Source organism: Sinohyriopsis cumingii, chromosome 3 (assembly GCF_028554795.1).
Source record: "Sinohyriopsis cumingii isolate HCF-2022 chromosome 3, ASM2855479v2, whole genome shotgun sequence".
NCBI lineage: Eukaryota > Metazoa > Mollusca > Bivalvia > Unionida > Unionidae > Sinohyriopsis > Sinohyriopsis cumingii.
The window spans coordinates 96,277,038-96,293,167 of record NC_142963.1 but is presented as its reverse complement, the minus strand read 5'-3'; positions in this window follow the sequence as shown (position 1 = coordinate 96,293,167).

Below are 16,130 nucleotides of genomic sequence, written 5' to 3'. Positions count from 1 at the left end.
CCACAAAGTTTGCAATCTTCGTTGATAATGTTGAACCAACATTAACTCAGCCAAGACAAGACAAATTTAGAATGTTATTCAATAATGACGCACTTCTCTGCGCAGCAGTTTTTGGGTGAGAACAAGAACGATGGTTTAATGCGCTAAGCACTGGTGCATTTAGTATGGTTCTATATGAACATGGTTCAAGACCCTAGCGAACGTACAATCAGCGGACTTAAATATTCCCCAGCAAGATATTTTCTTTGGTCGTATGGCAGTTGTACCAGTACAAAAAGGGAAATTCGTAGGATGTGGCCATGCTCCTGATCAAGACCAGCCTGTCAAGCAACTCTATTTTGAATCGCATTATTGATAGAAAATATTATAATATATCATCAATTTTACCGTCGTGAAAAGTGGAACAACATCTACCAGAGAAAATCACAACGAAAACCGTGCTGCTTATGAAATATAAAAGCATGATTGGTGATAAATATTTGCTAACCACCGCCTTGACCACTGTTGGTCTTTGTAGTGTTGGAATTGTGACCACAGCTACTATTATAGACATAAAATAATTTTATTATGGTTGCGTTAACAAATACGTCTTTGTTCAGGACTTCTGGCAGCAGCACAAATTAGCAAGTGGTAGCATGTTGATGTAGCTGTTTTTGATTATTTTATAGCTGGGGTGTTGGCGCGATTAATTTTTAATGTATACTGCCCCTTAGCGCATCCCCTCGCGTGTGACGATCGGGTTAAAATTAGTCAAGTCATGTGGTAAAGAAGGAGTTTATCTATCTCAGGTACCAAAATCTACACTCTCGATTGTGTCACTATTCATAGATTGTCTTAAATTTAAGATTGCTAGTGTTGTTATTTAATCTTAAACAAAAGGAATCAGTATGAATATTACAAAAGATAAATAATACAACTTATCGCTAGTACTATCTGTGTAGACACAGGCATAACTTATCATTAGTACTATTTATATAGACACACGCATATGTCACGTACATGTTACCAAGTGACACAGATGAGGTACTGTTATTCAGACTGTTTGTTCAGTTCCATTTAAAAGTACTTTAGTTCATTTCATTAATGTTCACATGAAACATATTTTCATAAACTCGCATATTCGCGATATTTAAAACAATATAATAAAATCGATTTGAAGCGGAGGCTTTATTTCTCATTTGAAGTTAAATTCTTCAATTTTACAATAGCAAATTTAAAATAATGAATAAATATTTAAAAAAAATGTTTTAGCCCTATTGTGCATTTATTTAATATATAATGTAAGGTATAAGCTTATTAAATTTTGTCTAAGGGAAAATATTTTAGATATTAATATCTAGTGTGATGTACAGTAACTTGATTGGTAACGAATTTTCGTGTATCCTAGGAATAAGGCAAGGCAATTTTCTGTCTCATTTTTTATTTGCAATTTTTCAAATGATTTAGAAGAGAAATCTATACTTCTTGGTGTAGAGGGCATTGTATATGAAATGATAAAAGTGTTCACCATATGCTGATTACATTGTTATAATGTCGAGTTCCCGTGCATGTCTTCAAAATAGTTTAGAGGTTTTGAATGAATATTGCAGAAGACGGAATCTTAAATTAAGAAATTAACAAATCGATAAATTAATATCGCCAGTATTTAACTATTGCTTAGAGATATGGTGTTTTATACATGCTGATACTATTCAAAACGTAATTATAGATTTTTGTAAAAAATATCTGAGTTAAGATAAACGCCCAAAATGATCTTATTTATGGTCAGCTTGTAAGAACATCCTTTATCGTTCACATGTCTATATTTAGAAGCATTATATCTCGATTGCAAATATGATCTCATAGACTATGAATTAAGGCTGCTTGGTGGATAGATTACAGAAACCATCTGAAGAAATAGTTTGTTCCACATTCAATACACTGGAGGATGAAGTTTTAGTGTCAGCTATACAAACGTTATCAGGATTAAGTGCATTCATAAGTATCACTGGAAAACACCAATGTATTTAAAATTTAATGAATATTTTAATTCAGGAAATATTACAGCGTAGGCATTTATATATTTATGACTTTTGAAATAAGAAATGATATATGACATTCTATATCTAAACAACTGATGTTTGATGGCGATGATGACGATCACGATGACAATGATGATTGTTATATTATTATTATCTATACTTCCAATGTATATGATTGTAACGAAGTTCATGTATTGCATTGTAATCTTTGTAATTTGTATCTTCAAAGTGAAGTTGGGATAATGGTTGCAATTAATGTATTGTCTGTTAGATTTTCTCATGGTGCGGCTTATTACTAAATTTTAAAATGACAACAAATCTTTACACAAACACTGTCTAACTCAGTCATCTGCAGGACGAAATGCAAGCAAACTTAATATTTACTAATAGGTAGGAAAAGTAGCATACTAATACTGGGAGAAATCCTTTTGCTCAAGCTGAAGTCTTATCATTTTGTGTCGTAGACATGTTAATTAAATGCAAAGCTTGTACATCCCCTTTCTTAACTGAAAGTGTTCATAATAGACGCATAAACTGTGTCTTCTCTGTTGTCTATTTGCTTTACAATTTAAAAGTCTGATTGTTAGATGACCAATTATGGGACTATGCACTATGCTACCTTTACACTTAAGCTGTTTTTTTTTATATAGACAATCTAGTTATTTAGGTCACAGTGGGCATTGTGGCGATATTAAAGGAATATCAGATGTCTTACGGGAACAAATAACAAGAGGTAAGGGACCTCTCTCTATCTCTGTCTCTGTCTCCGTCTCTTTCTCCCTCTATCTCTCTCTCTCTCTCTCTCTCTCTCTCTCTCTCTCTCACACACACACACACATAAAGGCGAGATTTCAACGCATTGGTTTTGAAACAGTACAAGAAAAAACTGAAACCAAGGGTTTTAAACGCTCGAATATTAACTGATCATGGCGACTAGAAATGTCAAGAGGGACGAAGCTAGACCTTCGTACCCTATTCTCTACCTCATGGGATGTATTGACAATCTGAACTGTTCTTTGTTATTGGATAATCTAACTGTGACACTTTACCAAAACTTATGACCCGTCTTAATCGGTGTTGACGAAGTTAATGTTACAAGTTCACCTTTTTTTTCTTCATTCCAGCTTACTATCTATATTCTGCATGTCTATCGAACTTCCCCCTTTTAAAATCTTTTTCTGGTCAAGTGCCCCCACCAACCCACCCACTCACTCATCCCTACTAGCACTAACGAACTTGTCAAACTTGTCAAGCAGAGTTATGTCAGTATATCGGAAGCTGAAGATTAATTACAAGAATATTTGATTGACGCGCTTCATTAATTAATCTTTATCTGCCGTAGTAACTATAGTCACACGGAAGGTGTGGTAGAAAATGCATCAGTACAAGTATTAATTACGAAATTATCAATGATAGCATTGATTTTAAATGTATTTATTGACAGAAGTCATCGAAGAAAGTACATAAAATTAGGCAAGAGATATAGAGCAATGAGCTTATTTCATGTCCTCGCTTTATTGACAGTGGATTATGTGATTAGTGAAGGCAAATATGCTAATGAGGTATTGAAAGAAAATTGTACATATAATATTACAATAATGTCAGACAGTAACTTATAAGCATTTATACAGCTGAAACATGTTACCATATACTTGCAAAACAAGAAATGAAAAAGAAAGAACGAAAATATATGAAGATGTTCGCATTTATGGAGGGGGGAGATAAAGGATTTTAACTGGTAAAAATAACAAAATACGTACCGGATATATCAAAACTGAGAGTGAAGACAAAAATAGTAACAAAACAAATATCTTAATTGTAATTATGAATTTTTAGAACGCTTTAAAGGTCTTCGTGTTGACCTTAACCGATTACAAGGGGTTGCTCATTGTAATAAAGGTATGTATTCGATATGACGTACAACTCCTATTATTCTGTCTGTGAGAGTTACATAGTTGTACAGTGTACGAGCTAATGCTTTGCCGTTCCTGGCTGACCACTTGAAAATTTATTGCTAGACGACATATGGTTTTTAAAACTATCGTTGTTTATTAAACGACAACAATGTCGAAGTGTTGTTTGTGTAATTGTGCTATTTTTCTCTTTGATAGCACTAGATTGGGACTAGATTCATATTTTAAGAGTACTTTAAAAGAGTATAACGAATGGTTATTTCTAATTTTAAAAAAATGAGACAGTTCAACTTCACCACAGGCTTTAATATAATTGAGTTTTGGTATAGAGTTGTCCTGGCAAAGGGTCTTTCGAGATTTGTTCCACACAAAGTTTTCTGTTAATTACCTACTGGACACTTGGCGGAACCAAAGCCTGCATACATTCTAGACCCATACATGTATGGCCTTGTTGAAATCTTGTCCATTTTGTCACGTAGCATATAATGTACAGGATGGTGCACCACGAACGATTCTCCTGTTTATGCTTGTAGTTTTTCTGTTTCATCTTTTTCATACTGGATGCAGGTGTCCCAGATAGTATCCCCATACTCAAAAAGAGGTCTTATAAAGGTGAAATAAAGAAGTTCTAATGATTTTCTTTCACGTCTGAATTTAAAACTTTGTAATATGCCTCAAATTATCCTTATGTATATGCCAAGATAAGGTTTCATCTTAAAGTTAGGCCCACTTGTTCATGAGAAGTGTCATTCTTAATAACCATGTTGTTAATTAAATGTGGTATGTTCCCTGTGAGATATTCTGGATATGATCATTGATTACGGTTTGTTTGGATTAAAAACAACTAACCATTGAGTATCCAAAAACTGATTTTAGTTTATGTAGGTCTTTGTTCAAAACACCAGCAGATGGGGTTGGGTCTAAACAATTGACAAATATGTATCATCTGCTAACATTCCTATGCTGGAATGAATATCAGTTACAATATCATTAATATAAACGTTTAAAATAAAAACCGTGGTCCAATTATAGAGGACACACCAGCCCAGGTATGTTGTTGGTCTGAAGTACAACCTTCTACAACAACATTGTGCGTCTTGTTTGAGAGATAACTTATGGAGCATTCCAACATCCATCACCAATTCTATTATATCTTAGTTTATGAATTAAACCTGTGTGCCATACTTTGTTGTAGACCTTACTAATATCACAAAATACTATTCCATTATCTTTGCATTTGTCGACGAGTATAGTACATATAACATAGGTATAAAGGGAGCCGACTCTTTTATGGTAAACACAGCTTGCACATAATTAATTAGGTTCTTGGCTGTAAGATTATTCTTCAAGTCTTTGAAGATATGTTTTCAAAGGTTTTGCCCATGCAGCTGATTAGTGAGCATGGTCTGTATTTTGAAACAACATTGTTGTCTCCCTTTTTATGAATACGAGTAATATTAGCCTCGTTCCATGCTATTGGAAAATGTGAGGAAAGGTGCGATTTTGTTTTGGGACAATTTCTTAAAATAAATATCGCGTTAACATGCGAGTGCATTCTTTAAATTACCTATGGTGGATCTTATCAAGACCCTGCTTTACAAATGTTAAGATAGGACAGAACATCTTCAACATCATTTATGCTAATGATAATATTGTTATGCATATTTAATTTATACTGTGTGCTTAACTTTGCCCACTTTTGTAAGTTGTAAAGAGAATGTTTACATAGCTAACTTTTTTTCATGACTGTACGTTTTAAATAACATGTTTACGTAGCAAGAGTTCAAGGTCAGTCTTGATTACAGGTCGACTAGGTTTTTCCGTTGGAAATCCTGATGTTTTGTTACGTTATATGGCAAGTGAAAATGCATATAAATAGGGATTTTATAAAGAAATAATTAATTCCTGTTCTATATCAGTCCAGGATAATACTTTGCAGTTGTGTTTGCGGAGTCAGACAAAATTCGAGAGAAATTATTTATTTAAAATATTCACTGGAATTACTAAAGTGCTCATTCACCTTTTAGTTTTGCAAACACTACATTGGGACTATTGCAAACTCATTCAAAGAAATTCTGGACTGCAACTTTCTGTTACATAAGGATATTCAATACTATTGGAAATCATTGGGAACATTGTATATTTTTGGACTTGTGACAGGACATTTAGCATTCTGTGGGATATAGTTCACAATAGTGTAAGTGTCTCTTGAGTGTTGATGTTGTGATGTGATTTGGATTTTTAACGTAGCTTTAACAATGTTTCAGTCATATCGCTACGATGTCTGCAGTGTGGCAGTTTATAGTGATGTCTAGCACTGGGACATCATGTCGCAGACGTATAGCATGATGTCCCACCCAGTCACATTATCCTGACACCAGGCCGACCAGTCCTAACATTAACCTCTTAATGCTGAGCGCCAAGCGAGGTAGCTGTTAGTACCATTTTTTGCAAGTCTTTGGTATGACTCGGCCGGCGATCGAACCCACGAGCTCCCGCATCCGAGGCGGACGCTCTAACCACTCTGTTGAATGTTGACTTTTTATTATAGAGAAATAAATAACTTTTTCACTTCTTTCTGTTATATGTTTGAAGACCTAGAGTCGTAACTATATGATTAAGGCTAACACTAAGGATGTTTTAGGAAATATTTGTTCAACCAGACTTTATGAAGACACGAGTGAAATTATTGGTTATAATGTGTCAAAATTGGATATTCCGTTTTTCAACTTTAGTGTGTCACTCGTATACATTAAATCGACAATTTGTGAGCTATAATAAGTTATTCGAGCGCGTTTATTGATAGAACTAATGTAAATTAAATGTACGCATGATAGTTGTAATATTTCTAGGTCTAATGGATACCAAGAGGCCATCGATCAAGTTCTTTGGGATGATTATATTTTAATAATAATAATTCCACTAAAGTCCGATCATCGACCTAATCTTGGCTGTATATAAAAAGTTCCACTGAAATATTTTCTTCCCAGAGGCCATCAAGGTTTTGAAATACATAGCCACTCCACTCCACCCCCATTTCGGTTTCTATGGAGAGGAATTGGTACTTAAAAATTTTCTTTAATATTTCATCTGTTATAATTGACCTATCTAACCAGTTCTCACGCACTGAAATAATATCAAACTTGCTGACATGTTTAACTCTGTAGTTAAGAACATTCTTATGGTACATACTTTGACTAGCAACGTGATAACCTGAAAGACCTCTTTGCGAATTAGGGTCCATGCGTTGACCCGGATAAGTTTCAATGTCGTTAGCATTTAAGAACAAAACTGTCAGCCCAGCCCTCCCCCCTTCTCTTTTTTACACGTGTGCAGTCGTGTTCTATTGCTGAGAAAGCTTAAGCAAGAACACTTTGCCACAAATGGAAATATATAAGAACAGAAAGAATCCTCTATGATAAAAGGTGTATGTTAGTACAATACACATTATTGGAGCGTATCTAATCATCATTTTCATGCTGATATGTTTGATCCACTCTGCGCGTTTCCTACTTATCCGTCACTGTTCGGTCTTCAGACATGCTTTGATATTCTACTTTATATTGCTGCAGAACTACAGAAGGATATATATATATATATATATATATATATATATATATATATATATATATATATATATATATATATATATATATATATATAAACTGACAACGAACAGTGCAAAACTAATATCTAACTACCCTAAGCGCTTTCGACTCTGAATGAGTCTTTTTCAAAAGCAAATACAAAACATAAACAAGACAAACAAGTAAAACAGAAAACTGTTGTGTTTGCAAAACTTTACAGGACTATTACTTGTTGCGGATGCTGGAAGATATTTTATATTGACCTAAATATCGATGAGCCATATATATATATATATATATATATATATATATATATATATATATATATATATATATATATATATATATATATATATGTGTGTGTGTGTGTGTGTCTGTGTGTGTGTGTGTGTGTGTGTGTTTATCTACGTATGTATGTGGATGTGTCTTATTTGCATCCATTCTGTTTAATTTTTTTTTATACTTTTCGATTTTATTTGTATCTTATAAAGACATAGCCGTAGACAATCTGCATTGTATTATGCGTCATCACATAAACTGTTCTAATCCATGAAATATCATTCAAAAAATTCCTTGTGATGAATCCATGAAACACAAATACACAATGACTGCTCTAAATTCGTGTTGATGCTTGCAAAGATTCCAAAAAAGACGATACAAAGAAGGTCCTAGCTTTGTTGTACTTATGTAATCCATCCTGGTTTCAGTTTAACGATAACATAGACTTATAACGATAACATAGACTTAGGGTGTCGGATACTGCACTAGGATATGAAGCTTTTAGGGACAGACGAGTAAAGAGCAACATAGATTTTTTTCTCACCGGCTGGATGGTTAATTTCATATTCTTCTAATTTCAATTCTAAAATATGTTGTTGCATTATCTAAAGTTTTACTTGGACGATATGGACTCACAATAGTATACGTTTAATATCTCAGTCAGGAAAGGCAATACGGCTCAAGTATTTTAAAAAATTCCGTTGCATTGCGTAACACCTTCAATCACGATAAAGTAGGCATATGGTCCTAGTTCACACAGCTGAGGCATGTTAAGGATAAGTCAACTAAATCTCGCGAGAGACCCAATGTGGCATTATTTAGTTATGATACATCGTAATCTTACATCTCATCCATTTGTATTACTTCCAGCTCAATACATAGAAATTAAAACCCCATACTCAGTTTTAGATTTAAATTGCAATTTCCTTGCTTTATTTAAAATTCAACGTTACCGCACACAACCAGGGGCGGATTAAGGCTCACTGGTGCCCTAAGCACTGACAAATCTTGTTCCCCCCTCCTTTCCACGTACACCTGGGAAGATAACCCTAGGGTGCACCATGATCAAGAAATAGAACATTATGATCAATTTGCACTAGTTTTATCAATTTTTTTTTTACAAATCTTCATTCGTTTTTTTCTTTTCACCCTTTTCTCAACTTTGTGGTGCCCCCTTTGGCCCTGGTGCCCTAAGCACGTGCTTAGTCTGCTTAATGGTTAATACGCCCCTGCACACAACCATATGTCTACGATAGTGACCAGGGGTCATTCATCCATATTCTCCACATGTCTCATGTGTATTCTTGCTATGACCAACTATTATTAATGACGTGTAGTCAGATTCTGTATTGTCCATATAATCACTGACCCCTTTCTGGGATACGAATTAATACTTTGAAAATCTGTACCCTTTACAATATGAATCATAAGCTAGTATAATTCCAGTTTTTGTGAACTGACCGCGTTTTCCACAATTTCATTGGATATAAAGAGTCACGTGGTACTGGTATGGAATTTTTTTTTACACATCGATAAATACCCAACCATGGTCATTTAATCCTATAATGTTGATTTTTGTCAAATTGTATTCACTGTTTTATGAACAGCAATGAAGCTTAAGACAGACGGACAGATCTATTTAATGACATATTTACCAAAGTACTCTATTTCTGTATGGTGTTATCCTCAGCATAATTATAAAATCTATTACATGTTGGCGACATTCTCTGCGACAAGAAAGTTAGGAAGGCTTTGTCGTATCAATTGCGAACAGATAATTTTTAAGACAAAATAAGAAAGAGACAAAAGGACATTCAGGTTTGCCATATTTTAAAAACAATCACTCTGGAGATGATTTTCAATTAAGTGCCACTTAGTCCAACGATTTTGTCTCACGTACATCGTAATTCTTTAGTTTATGTACCGAATATACTTGTAAGTTCTGTCCAGATGCAGTTGGTAGACCAGGGTCTACATTGTTTTCCACTGATTAGTCCTAATGGACTTCCATATACACAGTCGCATTGCGTGACGGCAGATCTGGGTTGATACCCCTTCACGATCGTCAACAATTCACAAGCAAAGTGACCATACAGCTGGCCCGCAAAAGGTTAGCATCGACCTGGTTGTGGACAATTGTTATAATGTGTTAGCCAATGTTGACCCAGAATTTGACCCAGTGAATGCTTAACGGTGTCAAGGGAGTAGTTGCTATGAATATGAACCTATACAACCTAGCTATGTGAAATTCGCTTTTGTGAATGCATGTGGCTTAAGACAAAAGCTCTTGTGACCTGAATTTTCTGAGTTTATTTATTCTTATTATTTTGTTACAACTGTAGAAGCTAAACTTAAAGGCATAAATGAAATAGATGTCAATGGTTATAATATATTTAAAAGAAAAAAAGTAGATGTCTCCAACGTTCCTGGGCTATAGCGGTTCTTATTAAAGATTCTCTCTCTGAGTGGGTGGATGTTGTAGAATCTGAATCAGAAAATACCCTATGGATCAAATTTTAAAAAAAATGAAAAAACTGGCAGTGATTCTGTCATTGTTTGATCAGTATATATGCTCCCTGAATGTTCTGAGTATAGCTACGATGAAGCGTTTAATGAAATAGAAAATGAGACGTTACATGTTTCTAATAGCTTTAGTTATATTTTTCTCGTTGGTGACTTTAACGCCGGAACTGCCAACTAATCAGAACGAATTACCCACTGAACTTAGACACAAAGACACAGTGATCACATTCAAGAGGGCTCTCAAAACTCACTTATTTCGACTGCAAGAACAAACTTAAAGACCTAAAAATGTTTCCTACCTGAAATATTCTCAACATATTTTTTAATTTTTTAATGGGTTTTCTAATGTCATGGTATTTGTTTTTGTAGTAATATTATTATGTTTTTTTTTATCTTATAGGTGTTGTCTAATGTTGTAAAGCGCTTAGAGCTTCTAAAGATTAAGCGCTATACAAAGTTCTCATTATTATTATTATTATTATTATTATTATTATTATTATTATTATTATTATTATTATTATGTAATAGCATTATTAGTACAAACCAAGCTGGAATATTCAGTTTGAATGACCAGAATATAGCCGGAAAAATATTACAAGTCGCTGACAATCTAAAAAAATAAATACGGCTGGTTCAGTGGATGATATATTAAATGAATATATAAAAAGCTCAATTGTTGTAATGTGAAATGTGTATGTATAGCATTTCATTTAATCTTGAATACTGGCTATGTACCTGATATTTGGACAAAATGTCTCATTGTGGCACATTATAAAAATAAAGATAATACAAATTATATCTCAAATTATATACATATTACTATAGTAAGTTGATCTGGGAAAGTTGTTACCGCAATACTAAATCTTAAGATTGTCCGAATTCCTTGATGAAAATAAATTATTGTCCGAGACTTAAGCTGGATTAAGGAATCATTATTCCAATACAGACAATATTTTTATCTCTTGTAAAGCCTTCTTTCATTTATTAGAAAATTCAAAAAGAAACTTTTTCACACGTTTGTTGATTTTAAATGTTCGTTTGATAATGTAAGCATCAGAGGAAATGTTTTAATGTTATGTTAAGTATTTATAATGATATCAAATCATGTATCTGTATACATAATGATTTTTCGTGATTCGTTTTTTGTCATGTGTACAATGTGTATGACAAGGTGAATATTTATATCCATTATTGTTCTCCCTATTCCTAAATTACCTAGAATATTTTTGTTTCTTTAGTAAATGGGGTAGATGATGCGCTGTACCTTCCAAATATACTGGCCTTGTAAATATGTTAAATGTTATGCTGCCTTTTTAAGCTGATGACACCATACTTGTCGCAGATAATCCTGTTGACATGCAAAATACTCTTGATTTATTTTGTAGATATTGCGATAACTGGAAACTTTCAATCAATACAGAGAAGACAAAAATGATCGTAATTGGTTAAAAAAAGGAAGCATACATATAATTTAAGATAAGCAATGTCGATATTGATGTTGTAGATGAGTATAAGTACCGGTACTAAGGTCTTACATTAACAAGAAGGAAAAGTTCACCAACAGCTGAATAACTAGTTTCCATAGCTAATAAACGTATGCACTCACTAACAAAGCGTATATACAATCTAGGTTTGACTATTGATCGTCAAATGAAACTGTTCGATCAAATCATTGATCAAACTGATAGTAGCATATGCTTGTGAAATTTGGGGAATTGTGAAATCTGATTTAGTCGAAAATAACTAATCTTTCATTCCTAAGAAGTATATTGAATGTCAGAAAATGTACCCCTCATTATATGGCATATGACGAACTTGGTCGTTTCCCCATAATGTTAAAAATTGAAAGTCGCATGGTAAACTATCGCGCTAAAGTAGTTTATGGTTATATTGAAAAAAAGATCTTATCGTGTGCATCCTCTCTGATACAAACACTTTGATGATAATTCTTATGTCAATAAATGACTACTTGAAGTAAAATCCATATTAGACAATGCTGGGTTAATTTACGTATTGAGAGCTCAAAGTTTTTTTAATCAGTTAATTGGTTAAAACAATTCGGCAGAACAACGACTAAAAGATCAACACATACAAGACTGGGCAGCTAACATCATCTGAATGTCTAAATTACAGGTTATTTAAAACAAGTTTGGATTTAGAAATGATATATTTCCCAATACAAAAAAAAAATATATTTCAAACTTTAATAAAGTTTGAAAGCTGCAGATCATAGGTTTCCCTTCGAAACTGGTAGGTGGGCTAATGTTCCCTGTAACGACTCAGACTCAAGAAATATGGGATGACTATCATTATCATTCTCTTCTATCTTACTCTTATTTTCACTATGAAAGAAGAAAGCTGATACCTCACGTTTACGTTTCCATTACTAACGTTTATAAATATAATCAATTAATGAGTACAGGTAAGGTACGAATCTTAAAAATGTGTGCAGGGTTTTAGATTGTGCTTTTTTACAAACATTTGAAACCCTGTTAACATTATGTAATATCATCACAAGTTATATCATTTCAGTTATATCTATTCATGTTCTTTTTATTATACAACTCGTACTTTGTAACCTTTACAAGATGATAGTACTAACGTTTAAATCTTGTCGATATAGCTTGCACTAGTATTCAGTTTATAAGGGAATATATATGGTACGTTTAATCTCTGGATGCGTTATTTAATGCACGAAATTTTTACGAAATGGTCACCATGCTCTTCTCTTCTTTTTCCTTTCTTTCTTTTTTTTTGAAAAGAGGCAGTCGGGAGTATGTATACAGGAAAAAATAATTTGAGTAGATTAGAGACTGATGGTGAATGATAAACAACCTAAACTTAATAACACTAATTCATTCGTAAGAAACATATGGTGGATACTTTGAAATACTTACATTGTTATACTTTGTGAGGGCTGTTTTATATTGTGTTTACTGTCCATCGGCATCATTCGGTCTCGGAATCCATGATTTGCTTTAAGCTTAAGTCAGTTGATTAATAAACAGCGTTTGTTGTGACTGAAGAGACCCACTCTGGAATGCAAAGCTCTGTTGCATCTGCCGCACTTGAAGGTGGTACCTTGGGTTACCAAATGTTGCTGTCTCTAGTCCCTTCTAGGGAATCACCGCCATGGTATCTTACCATCGATGTTTCATACTTTGCACACCTTGCATGTCTCTCTTGCACACGTATGTGCACCGCAGGTGTTGGATACCTGGCGACATTTTGACAGAGACCAGTTCTTTGGTATGCGTCCTTGACCAATTGGTATACATGTCCAAGTCATCGATTGTGATTCTGTCTGAGCAGTATGACCATGCTGAAAATGTGTACACGTTCTAGAATGTCTGTGTTTGAGATTTCTATCATTCCAGGAGATGCCAAGGGTGCGTCGGAGGCAGCTCAGGTGAATGCTGTTTAGTTTCTCTTCTTGGTATGAGTATCGTAACCATGACTCGCTGCCATACAGTAGCGGGTTGGCAACACATGCTTGGTACACTTGTATTTTGGTGTGTTTTGTCAGCTTGTTGTTCCTATGGACCTTCTTGCTTCGAATGGACATCGCTGAGGTGACATTAACAATGCGAGAGTTGGGTTCTGCATCAAATGAGAGGTTATCAGTGATGATAGACCCAAGATATGTAAGCTTTTTTAAGGCTTATGGTAAGTACGAAGTCCTGGCGAGCTTGAAAATGTATATGACATTGCTGAACTTGTCAACTTCGTCCAAGTCAGGCATACTTTTAATGGCTTTGATGGCTATATCATTGACAATGTTTTCCAAAGCGTACAGCTCCGAATAGCGTTCCCCAAAGCGCCATCTGCTTGTCACGATCATTGATGATATCCCCTGTATCTGATTTTAGAGGGCTATCGTTTCTCGTCGTACATATCTTTTATGCTGCTATTTAATGCTGACGTCTAGATCCTCTGACATAGCTGCCAAAATATGCAGACACAGTGTCTTGCGGTCTGTTGTCCACTTCTTACGGCAGGTGTCCATTATCTTCTCGTAGTTGATTGCTTGCATAGTTTTCTGGATTGTGATACTTTAGTAGTTTAAAAGGGCGATGCGTTTGGTCTGAATGACTGGGATGATTTCATTACAGTTTGTTTCGAACCAATCATTATCCTGTTTCGCTTTATTACAAGATTAAAGAGCCGTGATGTATCTTACACTTTACAGCAGTTCCCATTTCTGTTGAGAACTCATGCCAGGGCAGTTGAAACGGAGAGGTTGTTGCAGGGGCCACTGTACTGACATGGTATCTACTGGTTAGCTGTAGTGCATACAAAGATGCGTGGGATCCTTTGTGTTTCAAGTGTTGCACTTTCGTTTGGCTGAAGCCTGACCCTTACTGAATTCCAAGGAATAATCTGTATCGCAGTTAGCGTATGGTAGCTACGAGTGATGAGGACACTGTTGATAATGGTGTGCTTGGTGATGATTAGATCCAGTTGGTACCAGTGGCCGGATATGTGATATCGCCCTAATACCTTGTGATGAGGCTTGATCTGGAAGTACGTGTTTGGGACGAAGAGAATATGGTAGGAGCAAAGTTCATGTAGGCCCTGCCCATTTTTGCTCATCTTGCCAGTACCGTGATCTCCAAGACAAGTGGGCCATGTGTCACGATCAGCATTTACTCATGTTAAAGTCCCCTAGCAGGCACTGGTATTGGTGTCTCGGGATTTCATTGATGGTGGACTTGAGTCCGACGTAAAACTGGTTATTTGTTTCAGATAACAAGTTTAGTGTACTGAAAATGAAATGCACTGGTTACTGACTGGCAATATTAATTGTACAACTGCTTGGATAGATAACTAAATATTTCATGATAATTAAACGTTTATTACATCAATCAATTTCGTGCATTATATTGAAATTTTTTAACAGCCCAGAAAATCTAGATGCACTGAGATGAACGAATTCGGTATTTGTTTCGTTCATTTCTGCTAAACATTTGTACTACGAATTCTTCTACGAAGATCAGATTGCTGAAAGACCACGGAAACCATTAGCAAGAATAATATAATTTATGATTGGGTTTGCACCGAGACAAGGAAATCCCAGTCGAGGGGTTACATTATTTGTCTGCCACACGATGCTTGGCCCTGTCCCTGTGCTAACTCCAAGTAGATTATTTTTCTCACCCAATATTTCCTTTAAAGTCTAAAGAACTCTTCAGTTTTGCAATATAGCTTAGCACATTCAACACGTATAGTATTCATCACTCACTATTATTTCTTCACATTTTTTCTGTAGGTCATTAAGTCATTAGGTCAAATATTGTTTTATGAAAATCAGAATAGTCATCTCAATATAACCCAACTATTTTAACCGCTTATTCACCCTCACCTACAAACAGCGACAACTTAACAGTTATACTTGTTACGTACTGTAAGTATTGCGCGAAGAGGTCTATAACCACGTGCAAATGTTGTGTACATACGATGTATTCATACAAATATGTTAATGAGGGCTGTGGCGTAACCCGTTTACCCGAAGCACACAATTCTTACGCAGGAGAAGAAAGACGACAAAAACAACATTAAAAAGTTTGATTACATTATTGCATTTTCACATATACTATGAAATGAACAATAAATAATATTTATTACAAGAAAATGTTTTATTTTCTTAAATTCTAATTTAGAAAAGTTCCATGGTAAATAATGATGCGATACTTGGTTCATAGCTCTTCTGTAACCAAGAGTAAAACGTAGCATGAGTGACTATGCGTTGGATTATACTATGGTAATTAGAGATTTATGTCATTATCACGTATAGCTCTCATTTTCTT